This window comes from Neolamprologus brichardi, chromosome 23, assembly GCF_056152115.1.
Source record: "Neolamprologus brichardi isolate AB-2024 chromosome 23, ASM5615211v1, whole genome shotgun sequence".
Taxonomy (NCBI): domain Eukaryota; kingdom Metazoa; phylum Chordata; class Actinopteri; order Cichliformes; family Cichlidae; genus Neolamprologus; species Neolamprologus brichardi.
This window is the reverse complement of record NC_142125.1, coordinates 5,401,337-5,418,382: the sequence shown is the minus strand read 5'-3', so window position 1 is coordinate 5,418,382 and position 17,046 is coordinate 5,401,337.

Below are 17,046 nucleotides of genomic sequence, written 5' to 3'. Positions count from 1 at the left end.
CAATTTACAGAGTAACAAGAAAGTAATATAATCCATTTTAGTGATGCACATGCACTGCAATGATCAATATAACAATTTACTTTTTCCAGTGATCAACTAACTGCTTTACTTTTCTTAATAGTTACATTTTGTGAGTAATGACCCCAAGAAAATGCTACATCCAGATGAACAGAATCAACTTTTGGAGACCCCAACACTGATTAGTGCACAAATGCAGGTTTCTTCAAGTAAAACACACCTCATCTAATGCTTTCTAGTGAATTTTATGCGCTTTTAAATGGAATCATTAGGGAAATGTCGACCTCATTTTAGTGATGCACATGCACTGCAAAAGACCTACAGAGAAAATAAGTGTTTACCTTGGGAAATGAAAAGGCTAAAAAATGATCATGGTGTTATAGAGGGCATAATGAGCATTCCCTTGGTGGAGATTAAGGTGGACAAGATAGATCAAAAACTCCTCTGCTCTTCTTTAATGTAGAGAAGTTGGACTATCTTTGAAAAGTGCACAGCTCACCCAGACCCAAAGGCCCTGGTGACCCAGTTAGTGAGTCCCTGTGGTAGGTTTCAGCACTTCTGACAGGCTCGCCTCGCATGTGAGCTCTGTTTTTAGCTACTTCACTTCCTATCTGACTCTCACACTCGTGCTCACTCCACTCTTGTATCTGTGGTCTCTGCCTCCTACTCCTGCATTAACCGGGGCTGCATGTGCAGTGATCGGCTGAGCTCACGGTTGCACTGTAACCTTTGCATGGATACATGCGTTTGTTTGCAAAAAAAAATGTGTGGGCTCCTAAAGCATACCAGGTTTCTGCTTAAACTAAGCATAATTATGCGAATCGTCTATTCAGGAAGTACATTGAGGTTATTGCTGGGCAGGTGAGTGTGTGTTTGGGTTTATGTGTGAGTGTCACCCATGAGATCATCGAATGATGACTGTGGGGGCCTGAATGTCACCATCGGGAGAACTGTCACGAAGAGAAAACGCCATCTCTTGCAACAAAACGTGACAAGTTTGTTATCTCTCCCCTTGCTCTGCTCTGTCTCTTGTTGTGTTGCTGCATGATCATGAAGGCTCACAGTGTTCTCACAGAAATCATGAAATACTGTTCATTTTCACAGCACGACAGGGATGACGAGTCCTCTTTTTTTTCTTCCTGAGGCTTGGCGCTCTTATAGAAAGGTTGCTATTTAATGGCCATATGTTGAATAATGGTGAGGCTTTGTGTGTCTCCAAGCACACTTAGGAGAGGTGCATCATACAAAAGATCCAGGGAGACATAAATACATTGTTTTCAAATTTAAGCATATTTTAAATTTGACATAATATGCTCGCTACACTCAATAGCACAACTGTATTGTGTTTTACATTCCAAGTGAACAGTTAACCACGCACTGTATAGTATCACTGAGAAACTGGCCAAAGCTTCTGTTTTATAGAGTGAAATACTGTTAATGGAAAACTGGTATGTTTTGGTGGATATAGTATATCATGCTACATGTGACACATTGTCTTGCATGACAAATGCAGAGGTGAAAGTGTGAGTGGGTAGAGGCAGCTGTCAATTGTGGGATGTGATAAATGACAGATATTGGGGGGAGGGGGGGGGTCATCCCAGAGCCTGTCGTGACTCCCATCCTGGCCCATGCAATGACCAGAAGAGTGGGAGGAAGACAGAGAAAGGAAGACAGATAAACAGAGAGAGATGACCCAGTGTGGAGGAAGAAAAAAGGGACTAGGGAAAAAGAGGAGAAAAAAAAACGTGGGTCGACCTGTTTTAATTTTTCTCTGCAGTGAAACGAAGGACACGGCAGGAGGGGTAGGTGGGTGTCAGAGCGGGAACGGAGCATCATCTATTTGTCATCTATCTTTCTGACTCTCATCCCGCTATCTTTTTTCCCTCTGTTTCCCTCTTTCCACGCCTCTGTCCTGCTGTTTCTGGCTTCTCGTGGGAGTGTAGCGAAGGCAAATAAACAGAGGAGATTGTTTATTTCTGCCAGTGGGGAATAACAGTGCATTATTAACCTTGTATTACCTTGCCTTGGGTTACCTCAACCCACTAATTTATTACAGAGAACATAGTGTAATGATTTCTTCTACTCTGGATATGTCTGCATGACACAGTGGCTGTGTCAGAGGAGCAGAACCTCCTCCATCTCTCACAACACACCAAATACACGCTTGGAATGGATGTACGCACATAAGCATGGGCAAACTTGCAGGGTCGTGCATGCGTAGGAACATTCACACATACATCAGAGAGCACTAATACACAGACACAAATACAAATGATCACTTAGATGCACAAAAGTAGATATGAATCCCTAAAGCACACAGACAAAGCAGAGTCACACATCCACACACGCACACACAGATTATTAGCTTCCAGTGCCAGATGTGCCACCCACACACAAACACACAAGGCCTCGTCGCTTGTCCACAACAATCACAGGAAGTTAGTCAGTGCTGCTTCTAATCTCTCCATGCAGGATGTGTTCCATAATATGGGGACAGCATATAGAGCACGTGAATAGAAAGCAGCCTTCATCTACAACATAATTATATGTAGCATCAAATCGCTTGGATCAACATTCATTTGAAGAAATGTTGTGGTGTTACGAAGGGGTTAGAACACCAGGTTTTCACACTGTGTTAGAATTTTAGATTTCAGCAATACTATATATTTAACTAAATCTATATATGTTTACTATAGATACATTTTGGCCATCAATAGGTAGAACTAATGGCTTTACTTACATCAGCAGTCACAAGCTTTAGCTGCCATTCCAGAAGAAGCCAGTCAGAGGCATGAATCAGAGCAGCAAATCTAAAAGGCTTTGTTGTTGAGCATGTGAACAAAGCACAACGCCAGTGAATTTCACCCCAAACCAATAAAAGCATGACAGTAAATAGATTTAAGCTGCAGACTGTGTGTGTGGCGCTGGAGGATTCTCATTTAAATGTACCTTGAGCACTGTACTTAACCTTATTGTCAGGCGTTGTGTGGAGGCGAGGAAGAAGGAACCCAAACGCAGGACTCACAGGTAGGTGAAGACTGGTGGATGTTTATTATAAGGAGTGGAGGAACAGAGGGTGAACGGACACTGACTGGCTGGAACACTGAATGGCTGACTGACTGAGAGAACACGGGGAGGACAACATCACACGAACATCATCAATGACACGACAAAGAACGAATGGAAACAGAAGACCTAAATACACAGACTGATGAGGATGATAATGAGAGACCGGTGAGTACACAGCTGAACATAATCTGGCTAATGGCACGAGACGAGGTGACAGGAACAAACAGGAAGTGACGAAATAAACTGAACGTGAACAAAACGGAAAGCACTGGGTCACCGACCCAGGAACCCTGACACTTATAGCCTGAATCTGTAGCTTCAGTTTTTTATTAACCCTTTAAGACCTACCATAGAACCTAGTCCGCCAGAGCTTATATTATGTTTTTACATGCTGTAGTGCCATTTTTGGGAGCATTTCAAGTTGCTATACATCAATACAACCATTACAGCCTAAATTTTAATAATATGTCTGCATTAAGTGCATAGTAATTACATAAATTGCAAAAAAGTGCAACAAACTACAAAAAAATTGAAAATCGTTTTTATTTTTTTAACATATATTTCTAGTTAGAGAAATTTAAGAGGCTTATCCCTCAAATCTGTAAATACAAAAAAGTTGCACAAAAAAGTTTCCCACCACAGGAAATTTATTTTGAGAGTCTTCATAGTTTTATTTTTGAAATACACCAATTTTTACATACTGCAGGAAAAACGAAAATAAATATTATAATGCAAATTTGCAAAAAACCAGCATATGCATCAAAATAAACTATTTCCAGCAGTGCAATACGAGTCCTAAGCATCCCAGAAACCACACAGAAAGTCATAAAGTCAAACATAACTTTTAAAAACACCAGTATAGGCTCATGAGGCCCTGATGGTAAAAAAAACAAACAAACTACATTTCCGAGAAAATGGCGTCACTTCCGGTTTCGGGCAGGTCATGGCGGACATGCGATAGTTATGAACAGCTGATTGGATCAGCAAAAGTGTTTCTGGAATATTATGTTTTTGTTGCTGCAAGTGCTTTTTATGCAGTTTTTGCAAAGCTATATGTGGAAGGAAACCGTGACCGAGGACAAGCTGATGGCATAAGATGTAAGTACAACTCCTCCTATGCAAAACAAATTATTGCGCTAGCTCATGTGGTTGCAGTGCTACCGGAATTTAAATGTAGTTGCGCAAAACGGAGCGTGCCGCTCTGACCGGTTTTAAAGGGTTAAAGTTAATGCATTTTTGCATTGATGAATTGCATACAAGTCCACACAAGATTAAAATAAATTAATAAATAAAAACTAAGATTTCAACTGACCAGTAGTCAAACTGTGGACATTGTGGCTGCCAACCTCTCACCTTGTACATACTTAAATACTTTTGGTTTTAAAAGCACACGTACCTGCTGATTTATTTATTTTTTTAGTAAACATTAATGTATCTATTTTATATAAACTACTCTGGACAAGAGTGCAAAAGGCACTACAGTCTAGGTAAAGCTTCTCTCTGGCACAGTCTGAATAACATAGCTGTTATTGTTGCATTTTATTGTCTTAATAAAACGTATTTTTATTTAGGAAACAACTTGACAAACAGTCCTCCTCCAGTTTGTGTATCTGATTTACATTTCCTCCTCCTCATCATGTCAGTGCCAGAAATGTCCCAACCAACTAACCTTGCGAGTCTAGTATTTCCAAAAACATTTGTAAACTACCCAGCCCACACAGTCTTGCTGCAAACTCCCCAATTTAAAATGACTACGGAGAAAATTCTGACAACCCGTCCATGCGACCACTGCGTAAAAATGAGGAGAGAAATGACAGATTTCAGTATTATTTTTACATTTGGATCTCTGTGGGCTAAGTGGAAGAGGCAGCAGACTAAGACAGGTTGGTGTACTGGAGATATATATATATATAAAAAAAGGCAGTGCAGACTAAAAACACAGTGGTGTGTCTGACATTCTGACACAAAACACAGCCACACAGGCACATGCAGTGTGGGTGTGTACCTGCTCTTCTTCAGACAGCTTCATACCGAGGTGATAATTAGCTCATGCTGTATCCTGGTTTGCTCAGCACATCAACCTAACAATGGACACACGACCACGTCAATGAAACGGCTTTGTTCTAATGCATGAGCAGCCTGTTTGTATCACAGCCAGGGCTTTTGTTTAGTGTTTGCTCAGATGGGTTTATGCTTATGTGATTGTGTGTGCGAGCCTTGTTTTTTTTTTTTTTTTTCTTCCTGTAAGTCCACTGAGATTTGCACCTCCTTCCACGTGGTGTCTCCTCTCCTCTGACCCAGTCTGGAGGTGGCGAGGCTGAAGCAGCACTCTTGCCTCCGGGGAATTCACTGAGTAACAGCGCAGACCGCCGGGCACGAAGCTGATGTCCAACCTGCAAGAACGCAGACAGAAGCGCACCAACAGAAGCTCCCACACATGGGGCACGAACAAAGAGGCACGCAGCCACATACGCTGATCCTCTCCACCCCCTCTTCCTTCCTCCTCCATGCATGCATGAAGAGATGGGGAGTGAAAGAAAGACAGCGATAGGAGAGGCAGCATTGATTTTTATTTTATCGTTTCAGAAAACCTGTTTCTTTTGGAGAGATCTGATGCTGAATTATTAATATCGTCATTCAATTTTGATGCCTTTCTCTTGTTGGAAAACTAGGAGTTCCTGAGCAAGGGGCCCTGCATAACCTCCTGAAGACATAGTGGTAGTGCAGCAACCAGCTCCACCCATACACACACACACACACATCAATCTATCTGTCTTTCACCTCTTGGTTCATCCTCCATCCTCTCTGGTGTGGAAGTGTGTGTGTCTGTGTGTGTGAGTGTGTTTGAGAAACAGGAGGGAAAGAGATATATGGAGAGGGAGAATTAGATCATGTAATGAGAGCTGCTGGCAGTGTGACTAAATTGGCTAACTATAGCTAACAACATTACACACTGTCCATCTGGGGCCTAGCCTGTCTTCCCTTTGCTTTGTAAAACCTGCTAGTAAAATCAGCCGTGTAAAGGACTCCCATGGACAGGGCTCCCTCTTGAGAATAAAATGTAGTGTAAGCAGAAAAAAAACCCTAACACGTTTAGCGTGTTCAATGAAAAAATGGGTGCTAAATGCTTTTGAAATGAGCAGGTTATCTGCCCCCACTGATATTTTCCACAAAATCAAAAATGTTCAAATGAAATGATTTCACGTTGCAAATCCACCACATCTTTTACAATTACCATCAATGCATAGTCTACATGTGATCATTTATCTCATGCATGCGTTTCTTTACTTTTGATCAGTAATTTAAAAAATGCAGCCAACACACTGTGTTTTATAAAGTCTGTTAAATCCTCTACCCTCTGCAGTACCTCCCGGCTGTCTCTGTGTCCACAACTGGCAGTTCGCCTGAGTAGGAGGCCAGCGCCAGGCAATCTGTGCACCAGCACCTATGCTGACCTGGCAGCTGCTGGACGCCATGTGTGCCCAAGAATGTGGGCACTGGGCAGATGCTAGGAAGTAGGCGAGGATGGAGGGATACTGGAGGAAGAGAAAGAAGACGAAAGTGAAACAGAGGGGCAGCAGTTGGTTTCTAGCTGTGCTGCAGCACTTGAAAGTCATAAATGTGTTCACCCCAAAAGTTCCTGAAAAACTTCCTCAATGAAGACTCCTGACTCGTAGTCTAACTTGAGTCTAGCTTTGTAGCAAAGTTATTTTTAAATGCACTTGGGGAATAGCGAATGGATGAAATACTATAAACACTGTAGGAGGATTGGTTTTTTTTATAAGTTTTTATACGTTTAATGATGTGCTACGTCCACACTAGCCCGGATAGATTTGAAAACGCTCCGCGTCCACACTAGCGTTTTCAGTCGTTTTGACAGAGCTGTGCGTCCACATTGAAACGGCCGAATACGCTTACGTTCCAGTACTGCGCAGTGCTGCACGTCCAAGAAGATTCGGCCTGCCTCGTTTCTGTCTGCCATTTATTTACTTTCCGGTGCTGTGCCAAAAAGTGATTGTCTGCCAAAAACTGATTTCCAGTGTTTCTGTGTATTTTTTCTGTGTAATATCTTTACGCATGTTCGTAAATAGACTTCGGTGAACAGGGTTTACAAAGGGGTTACATAAAGAATTAAAAAAATTATCTGTTTTTTAAGTATCTTTAAAACTTGTACTTACATTATAACCAATCCGGTCCTTTATCCCCACTTAAAATATTTTTACTGAACTATTGTAATATTTGCTGCCATTTCTGCTGTCCTGTTGGGCAACTTACTCTTACAAAAGACATTTTTAATGTTAATGATATTTTTTTTACTGCATAAATAAAGGTTATATAAAAGTCACTGCCAAAAACTGATTGCGTCTTCTATCTTGTTACAAGAATGTTGTTTGTGGCTCAAGATGACTTTATGTCATCCATAAGGAATGCATTTTACATATGTTTAACATATTATAGCCCAACAAGTTACTTATAGCACTTTAAATATGAGCAATCGCTTTTTGGCAAATACCGGAAGTAGGAGTATTTTTAAATGGACTAACAATGAGGTGGAGTTGTTGCTGCGAGTAACACAAAAGTACAAAGCTGCAAAAGCGAGTGAGAATTATAGAATTTGAATAAAAGCTATCTGGAGCATGTACAAACTGATATTAATCTTTAATAGGGCTGTCAAAATTGAGAGCAAACAAAACAACTGCTGTATTATGCCCTCCGCTATCTTTATTTAATTGGTCACGTGACTGCATCACATGACTAAAATGCGTCATCGTTTTATTTATTTATTTATTTATTTTTTTTTATTTTTTTTTTGCGTCATCGTTTTAGAAAGTCTGCGTTTTCCTGTGTCCACACTGCGACGGGACGGGAAATGTATGCGTTTTCGAGAGCGTTTTCAAAACGCTGCGTTTTTCCTTGAGGAAAGCGCCGTCTCAGTGTGGATGGAAGACCAAAACGGAGAGAAAATGCATTAGTGTGGACGTAGCCTTAGATGGGTGATTTGGAAGACAGTAGGTATATAGATACGCGCAGGGTCAGCGTAAGCATGGGCGGATAGCAGAGGTGAGCGTGTAAGAGAGCAAAGAAGAGAAAGGAAGTAAAAGAAGAGAAAGAATAAAACAGAGGGAATAATAGCCAAGGTGTAATACTGCGAGGCTCCCAGGCAAAGATGAAATATTTGCAATTCCACTGGGTCCCTTGGCTGCAGGCTTTCACTCCATTTGTATGGAAATGAGTTTGTCTTTCTTTTTCTGAGTGCAGAAGATACCAAAGAGAGAGAGATAGAGAAGGATGGAGACAGAGGGAAGGTGGGCAAACTGACTGACTGTCAAGGATATTGTGATTCCTGCCAATGCAGTTGGAAGGCAGGGGCCTTAGTTATTTCTCTGCAGCACATATGGATAAAATAAATCTATGTGTTTATGACAGACTGATCTATGCGCTTGCCGCACAGGGAGCCAGTTTGCTTGTTGTAAAGCTCTTTTGTTATTGACAGTTTTTCTCACCAAGCTTTCTCTCTCCATGCTCACTCTCCATTTCTATCAGTGCCATCCTGCAGTCCAGGCCCACAGCTGGGACTACTCTGATCCAGGGCCCAGGCCTGCTTTCTGCCAGATAATTAGCAGATGTTGCGGAAGGCCTCTGTTTTGCTATTTTCAGCTGCTCCTGTGTGTCTGCATGTATCAGTGGCATGTGTGAGTGATGCCGCCACTCATGTATTCATGGCCAGCTGCTCATCTCTGCGATGCCGGGTGAAGAGGACAAGACATTCCCTCTCCGACACCCTCCACCTCACTCGGTTTCTGATCCTCTTTAACTCCCTTCCCCTTCCCTCTCCATCCTTTCCTTTCCTTTCTGAGTCACAGCTGCCAGCCACAAGTCTGCGTAGGTCTGAGTCATGCCTCAGCTCTCGTGAGATGGGCCCTGCTGTCTGTGAAACCGCAGACATGAGATATGAGAAATGGGAAATGAGAGAACAGACACTTGCACAAAAGCTGAGAGACACACACACACACGCACACACACACAATTTATGTACAAGGAGTGATCTAGGACGAACCACCTGTCTCTCCCATTAACTATTGGCTGTTGCACTGAAGTGACTAAGGCTTTATAAAGCAGGACTTTGATAATTTTTTGGAAACATTAAGTTTTCTTTGGATGAATAATGCTTTCTGTGATGCTGTTTTGACAGAATTTGTATATGTTTGTATATGTACTGGGATGTGCCTGAATCCCCGAAAAAGAAACCCCTACAATGCTTCCACAAGCGCAGTCGTGTTAAAAAAATTTTGCTTTTTTTTTTTATGTTTTTGTAACATTGGAGTGGTTGTTAGATTCTTCAGTTTCTGGTGTATTGTGGGAACGTCTGTTGTGTTGTTGTGTTGTGTAGGACTTGCAACATTTAATCATTTACATAAGCTTTTAAGTATTTGCAGCACATTTCTTTATGACACATATGTGTTGGCAAATTGGTGAATGTGTTTCTTAGCTGCTTCTGTTTTACTTATTTGGAGTATTTTTTTTCTAAATGTAACATATTTGTTGTCAATGCAGTGAAGATGTTGCACATATTTTGTCTATTAGCTTGTTTTCTGTTTTAAGGCATAGTGGAATGAGACTTTTTCAGTACTCTATCCTTATTTGGCATATGTTAACTAATTTCAGACCTATATGAGGCCAAATCCGATTTCTTGCTTTTCAGGTTGTTTATTCATTTATTAGCAAAAGAATGGATCTTTTGTTCTCTTAAAATTACATCATCTCAATTCAAGTGTAAACAGTAAGCTGTCTACAATATATCTGATGAATTCAGGTGCTTCTTTCTCTCCTTGAATCTTTGTTCTTTGTTCTAATTTTCCTAGTTATTTTCTAAAGTGTTTTTCTCTTTTTTTTTTGTCCCGTTTGGATCTTTAGCCATCAGAATTGTTGTCTTAAGGCCAAGAAAGATGCCAAGCGGATTTATTTTACCAAGTGGATAATCATGGCCTTGCCATATTGGTCCATTTGATTGACCTTTATTATAATTATGTATTTATTTTATTTTCGGTTGCTACAAACGGGACAGACGTGACTGGGGGATAGGACAGGGAGAAAGAATGAAAGAAAGAGAAGGAATGAAAGAAAACCAGAGGGGAGAAGAGACGGTGAGAAAGGGGGGAAGAAAGAAAGAAAAACAAACAAAACACCTGGATCACCTGTATGGAGAAAAAAAACAGAAGAGAAAGCAAACAAAAAAAGAGCAACATAATAAATACAGCACCATCACAATTTAGATACAAGTAGATAACAGTAGATACTAAATATTAAACGATATTGACCCTGTGCACGAGAAAATGCTAACTTCCTGGTTTGAGACCGGATGTGGGGTTGTACATTTCCGGTAGCTTTACTTTGCGGTCAATCGCTACTGCGAAGATATACTCAAAAATCAAGTCAAAAACTCGAAAATGGAAAGATCGCGTTAAGTTACAAAGAGCAGAAGGTGGGAACACTCACCACTGTTGTGTCATAAAAAAATCTAATGATCAATTTTGACGTTTAAAGAGTTTCGATCGATCAGTTGTTTACATCACTCAACACAAGCAGAACTGCATCACTGCAGCAGAAGACACATCGTCCACATTCAGAAGCACATCTCTGTATAGTGACTGGTCTTATGATTTAAACAGGCAAATGTTCAGCATTCAAACTACAGGTGAACAATAGTCAAACCAGATGTTTCCCCTGTTATGTCGAGATCAGCTAGTCAAATACACACCTACACAGCATATTAACAAACCGTGAAAAAAGCCACACAAAAAATGAATGATTGCTGGTAACGGTTTCTATACATTAGTATGTACGAAGGGTATGTTGTGACTTACCTTCAAAATTACAGCGGTCCCTCGCTATAACGCGGTTCACCTTTCACCTCGCTGTTTCGCGGATTTCACATCACATTGTGTCCTGCGTCCTGATCGCGGCAGACGATCTCCTCCGTGACGTCTCTCCTGTACAATACAGAATCGCTGCATCGATCGCTAGCAGTGTGACTCTGAAGTGCAGTACTGTATGTCCACGATGTCAACGAAACGTTTTGCACCGTCAAAAAAATCAAATTGGCTACTTGATTTCACCTATCGCTGGTTATTTTTAGAACATAAACGAGGGACAGCTGAGAAATATAACATTTGAATCCCTTTTCTCTTTTGCTCTGAGGCGTGGGGAAAAAATATCGACAAGTCGATGAACATCATTTACAGATATATTGGGTAAATGCCCGAGACATCTATAGAAATGTAAATCGCCGCTTGATTCATTCATTTGCTTAACTTGTTTTGGACCGTAAACAAGGCGCGAATAGGACACCGGAAACAAAGCTCCCCACAGGAGTTTCCGCACCGGAAGTAGCATATGCTAACGTGCATATAGTCAATTGTGCAGCACGCAAGATAGACAGCGCACAATGTGCTTTGAGGCAGCAGCCAAAAAAGGTGTAGTCTGGATCTGTGAACACCCGCAACTGGGGTGTACACCCGTGTGCACACCTGTGTGGATCAGCATGCTTGTATTCCAAAGGTTTCTCCATGTAACGATCTGCTAGGGAGTGTGGGGAGCCATAGCCCCGTCCCACCTAAAGTGGTTTTTCTTCATTCAAAAGTTAAAGTAATTTTTTCTAGCAACCCACCACTCTGACTCTTTGGTGTCATGAATTTAGGGTCCCATTTTCATATTTTCCAGTGTGTGTATAATCTCAGAGAGAAGAATGCATTCAGTATTCCCATCGTGTTATATTGCTGATGATTCACTGCTGTTAAAACACCCTCAGCATATCTCTCCGACACCCACCGAGACCCACTACGTGTGTTTGTGTGTGCGTTTTGCCATTTGCCAATGCGTGTATTGAAATCTTGAGGTTCCAGTCTAATGTTAAAATAAAGCTGGGAATTGTCATGTGGGAATAAGGATTGAAATGGCTGTTTCTGTAAGTAGTATAATACCAGAGTCTGTAGCAACAGCAAAGCAAATGCTGGAAGGGTTTTAGACCATAAAGCCGCAACTATTCACAGTATCAGCTCTAAAGCAGAAACTGAGGAAGCTTTTCCAACTCGAGATCAAAGAACTTTACCTTCCTGATTAGAATGCAGGGCAGCTCAACTTTACGATGCCGCCGCTACACCATTCTAGCATAAGAGGATTAGCGATCTGACTTGTTAAACTACACAACAAAACCACAATAACTGAGGATCAAAATGCGAAAACCTAGTTTGAAGTACAGGGAGAGGTATCCATGTATGACATAAACAGATTGGGAGAACTTGAAAGGATTCATCTCACTGAGTTCAAATTTCCACCCGGAGGTTTTGAAGTCTGTGGGCTAAATTTGACATTTGTAGCTCAAATATTCAGAGTTGGAATTAAAGACGGATAAAGATTATTTGCTTTGATCTATTCGAAATTTACATAACCGCACGTATTCCGGTGACCCTCTCCCCTTATCGGATTCGTTTTCAGCATAAATCTTCCGCATCATCATTAGTCAGTGACCGACCCTTGCGAGGTCAGCTGCTTCTGCCAGCCTGCACCCCAATTCCAGCATCTCTGTGGTCCCTCCATCACCATGAGCGCTCAGGCCAAAAGCCTGTGGCGATGGTCAAGAGCTATTGATCCCTCGAGGTGATAGTTCACACAAGGGCGGCATTGCCACGGGTCAAGGGTCAAAGCTGAGTGGGTCAAGTGAGATTGAATGTGCCCGCCTTGTTGCCAGCAGCCATGAAGGTCAGCCTGGCCCAGTTCATTGCGTGACCCGAGCTGGTCAATAGTGCCTCACGTCCATCAACTGAACTCTGATTCCTCATTAAATTTTTTAAACGGGTGCCCATTGCATATTATTCCCTTGAAGATAGAGGAATGGCCATAGAGATGCACGCAATACTCCCTGAGATTGATTTTGGATGGAAGTCATCTTGACCTGCACACAAGGGGTCTAGCAAGGGACTGATTTTTGTCAATAGTGAACAATTGCTGCTGATTTGGTGTTGTTTTAGTGTATAATCTGTCCAGCTGAACTACATAGCTCATCAGCTGAGTCAGGAGGCCAATTGCAGATTTGCATGGATAGACACTTTTCATCATATGATTTGGCTTTTCAGCTTGTATAAGGGCAGAAAGAAATGCACATTTGCACGGATAGATGCTGCATTGAATGCTTTGTCATTTTAACTTGTGTGAGAACATAAAGAAAGGCTTCTTGTGCAATAACTTTTTTCTCATCTCTGAGTAGGAAAATAGTTGACCTTAATTAATTACGTAAAATCAGTTCTATGACAGACACGGTTATGTCAGGGTACTTTATATTGGAAGGTAAATGTGACAACAAAGAATCCCTGATGAGCAAGCGAGCGAACACTTAAGGATAAAATAATCTTTTAACAGGAAAAAATCTCCAGCAGAAGCAGGCTCAGGGGGGGCAGCCATCTGCCGTCACCGATTAGGATGAGTAAAAATGAAGAAATATGATTTTGGATGCCTTAGTGATTGCTTTGAATCACGCCGATCAGCTGTTGATTCAGACCTACATTTTGGCATCTATTCTTCAGACAGTCGCAGAGTTTTTGCATGTTCCGGCTGTCCTGCAGACACACCTGTGTACACACCCAAACGGATGCACTTGCAGTCAGCCACAATCAGAGGGATGCTCACATAAGGTTGTTAGTTTTAGCACATATCAGAGATGGCAAGAGAGACCAGACGCATCAGATAAGGATGTGGGAGGGTATAGTACATGTGTCGACAACAAAAATATAAATGTATACAAAAGAGAAAAAAGGTCTGAACATCTGTGCACATTTGGTACAAAGTGGTTTACCACAGGTTTTAAAGCATTTTTTTTTTTTATTTCAGCACCGAGTCACTGAAGTAATAAAAATGCATACATTGTTTACATTTTCTTTGATTTAATAATAAACGGTACATAACATGTTGTACTTTTGGTTTATACTTTCAGTTACACAATATGCTCTGGTCGCCCCCCCTCCTTCCTTTTCCACTATTCTCTCTTATAAATCTTCGTTCATTTATACTTTGGGCCCCCCTCTTTTCTCTCTCTCCCGCTCTGCCTGTCACTGCGAGGTGTGTGTAGGCAGCATTGTGATAGGAATAGATGTTCCCCCTAAGCGAGACCTGCAAGAGCCATTTGAAAAAATCAGCTTAATGGAGAACAGTAGGTAAGGAGTGGGCAGCTTGTACTTTTTTTCTGAGCTTTTTTCTCCTATTCTTTCTGCGCTGCTCCCACTGTCTGTCATTTGCTCTACATCTATGTCTTTTGGGCTCTCCCCTCCCTTTCTCTGTTTTGTTTCCCTCGCTATGCCCTGCTTTTCACCCCCGTCTTTGACTTCAGCTTGTCTTCCTCCACTCCAAGTGTTTCTCTCTCAGGTGGCACGTCCCCCTATCTTCCCTCCACCTCTACTTCACCTGCCACACTCTCCGTGCCTGCCCTCTCTCTGTCTATATCTGTGTCTATCTGTCGCACTCTCCACCCCCTCTCTTTGCTCTGTTTTTCTTTCACGTTTCTTTCTTTTATCTGGGCGCACATTCCTCTCCTCCCACACTCAAAATTCTCACTAAATGATTCCAAGTGTCTGGGCCCCGTGCCTCCCTGAGCAGGCAGCACAGCCACCACAAACACACAGTTACACCCACAAAAAGATGTCGTAAGCACACAAGTCTCATTCTGGATGCTGCAGAAAGGGGATAACAAAGTAAACAAAAGATACAGAGAAATGTAAGGTCTCTCCTCCATTCTTTGATAAGAATCTTTTTCTGCATGTTCCTTTCATCCATCCATCCATGGACATAACTGTCTTTTGTTGTTGTGCTCCAGTTCTTGCTACATAATCATTCTAAGCATGTTTTTAGTGCAGTTTATTCATTGCGGAAACTTCTCAGAAGGTAACATACATGACAGATCACAGTTATGTTTGAGTTTGCAGTTGAAAAATTGAGTTATATTGCGATCGACCAAATGAGAAAACAAACCACAAACCTATTTCAGAAGTGCGCCGCATGTGCTCAATGACATTTGAACTCTAAAAAATCTGAAAAGGGGTTTTCTGAACCAACTTGACATTTTGGCAAGCATTTGTGTTATAGTTTGTGCATTTATGTGCATACAGTTAGACAGTCCTTTTTAAAAATAATATAAGGGCAGCAGCCTCTAACATCATTTAGCACTGCACCATAATAGATGTCGTGAGACCACAGCGTGACTCATCAACCTGTTAACCAAGAAAACGGTGGCGATGGTAGCTGCAAATGGAAACATTTGCTTTCTACTATGTGGTTACTTTGTGACGGGGGGTATTCTAAGAAAAGCAAGAATCTTTCCTAAACCTTACTGAGAAGTTATAAATCTAACCAACAGGCAGCTACATACCCTAGTCTTTTGGGTAAAAGGTCTTGAATCTGACTTTTGCTACCATTGATCCTTCACCTCTGTATGAACCCTGTTGGATTATGTAGTTCCTCAGTGCTCATGATCCTGCAAGATCTGCGATGTGAGTAGTGGTCTAGCACTGCATGTTAAAAATTTAGAATGAAGATGTTCACAGTTTTACATCGTTTTTTAAACTAGGAAATATAGAAGAGTTTTGGGGGCTCAGCCATTTAGATACTGACTGAATAGCCAGTTCTTTCCTAATGATGTGGCCAGTCTCCTTGGGAAACTCAAGTGACTAATTTGCATTCATTTGGCTTGGGAGGGCAGTGTATTTTCAACTAATCAAAAACAATGCTCAAAGTTTTAGTGCATAATGTTCCTTGGAGACTACCCTTTGTCTTGATGCTGTTGCGCTCACATTTTGCTACAGTTTTGTCAGGATATATGTCAAAAGAAGGCTTTTCTGCAATACAAAAATAATGCAGAACCACCAAGCAAGTGTTATATTCTACATTTCACTAGCTGTGCCCACGTCCTCATTTTAGGTTTAATAGCGTTTTAGCAGGAAAAAGTGAATGCTTTGACATGAATTGAGCTGCAGTTTGGAGAAGGCCTCGAAGGGGCCTGGCAGATCCCCATGTACTAAACACAAGTGAAGAAGTTAAAGAATGGAAAACAAGGAGGGAGGGTGGGTGGGGCACGTAAAGGAGAATGAACAGCTTGCGGAACTGGGGGAACCTACATAGATGACAGCCGGAAGGAGCGTGTTTGGAGGCGTGGTCCTGCTCCTGAAATTCCTATACATAATCTCCAATTAAGTATTTAGTTAGTAAGTTTTTCCTCACTATATGTAACAGATTTCATTTATATTTACTTACTAAGTTACCCAACTCTGCTACAGGAAGCTACTCAACGAGTTTGATGATAATACTTCATGGTGGTAGAAGAGGAGAAGCCAGGGATAAAGAAACAACAACAGCTGGCTTTATCCCCACTTGGATGGTTGGTAAACAGCTCAACACTGCTGCCCATAGAATCCCAATGCAATTATAAAAAGCTCTACTTCTATAGAGTATATAGGGCACAATAGCACCTTTGTGCTTGGTCTTCCCGGACAACCTTTTCCATATTTCCATGTTTCTCGAATTTTGTTTTGCTCAATTATATTCTTTGAAATGTTATTGTTTTATAAATTACAAAAGGCTAATATCAAAATAAATTAAACCACAAGTTTATTTTCATGCTAGCAATCATTTTTTTATCGGATTAAATGTCACATTTTTCATTTGGCGAAAAACTCATTTTGGAACAAAACTGTAAATAATGATGAAATCATAATTCTTTTCTCCATCTTGCATCACGCTCCCTCCCTCTAGACTGCTGTTTTCTGCTGCCTGTTTCTGTAATCTTTAAGACATCAATAATTCAGGCATGAAGTTGAGAATGAATTATTTACATGCTGATACCAGACATAAATGCACAGTGCTCACGCTATGGGCCTACACGCCGATTTTAAATGAGCCGAGGAAACTACCTGTGAA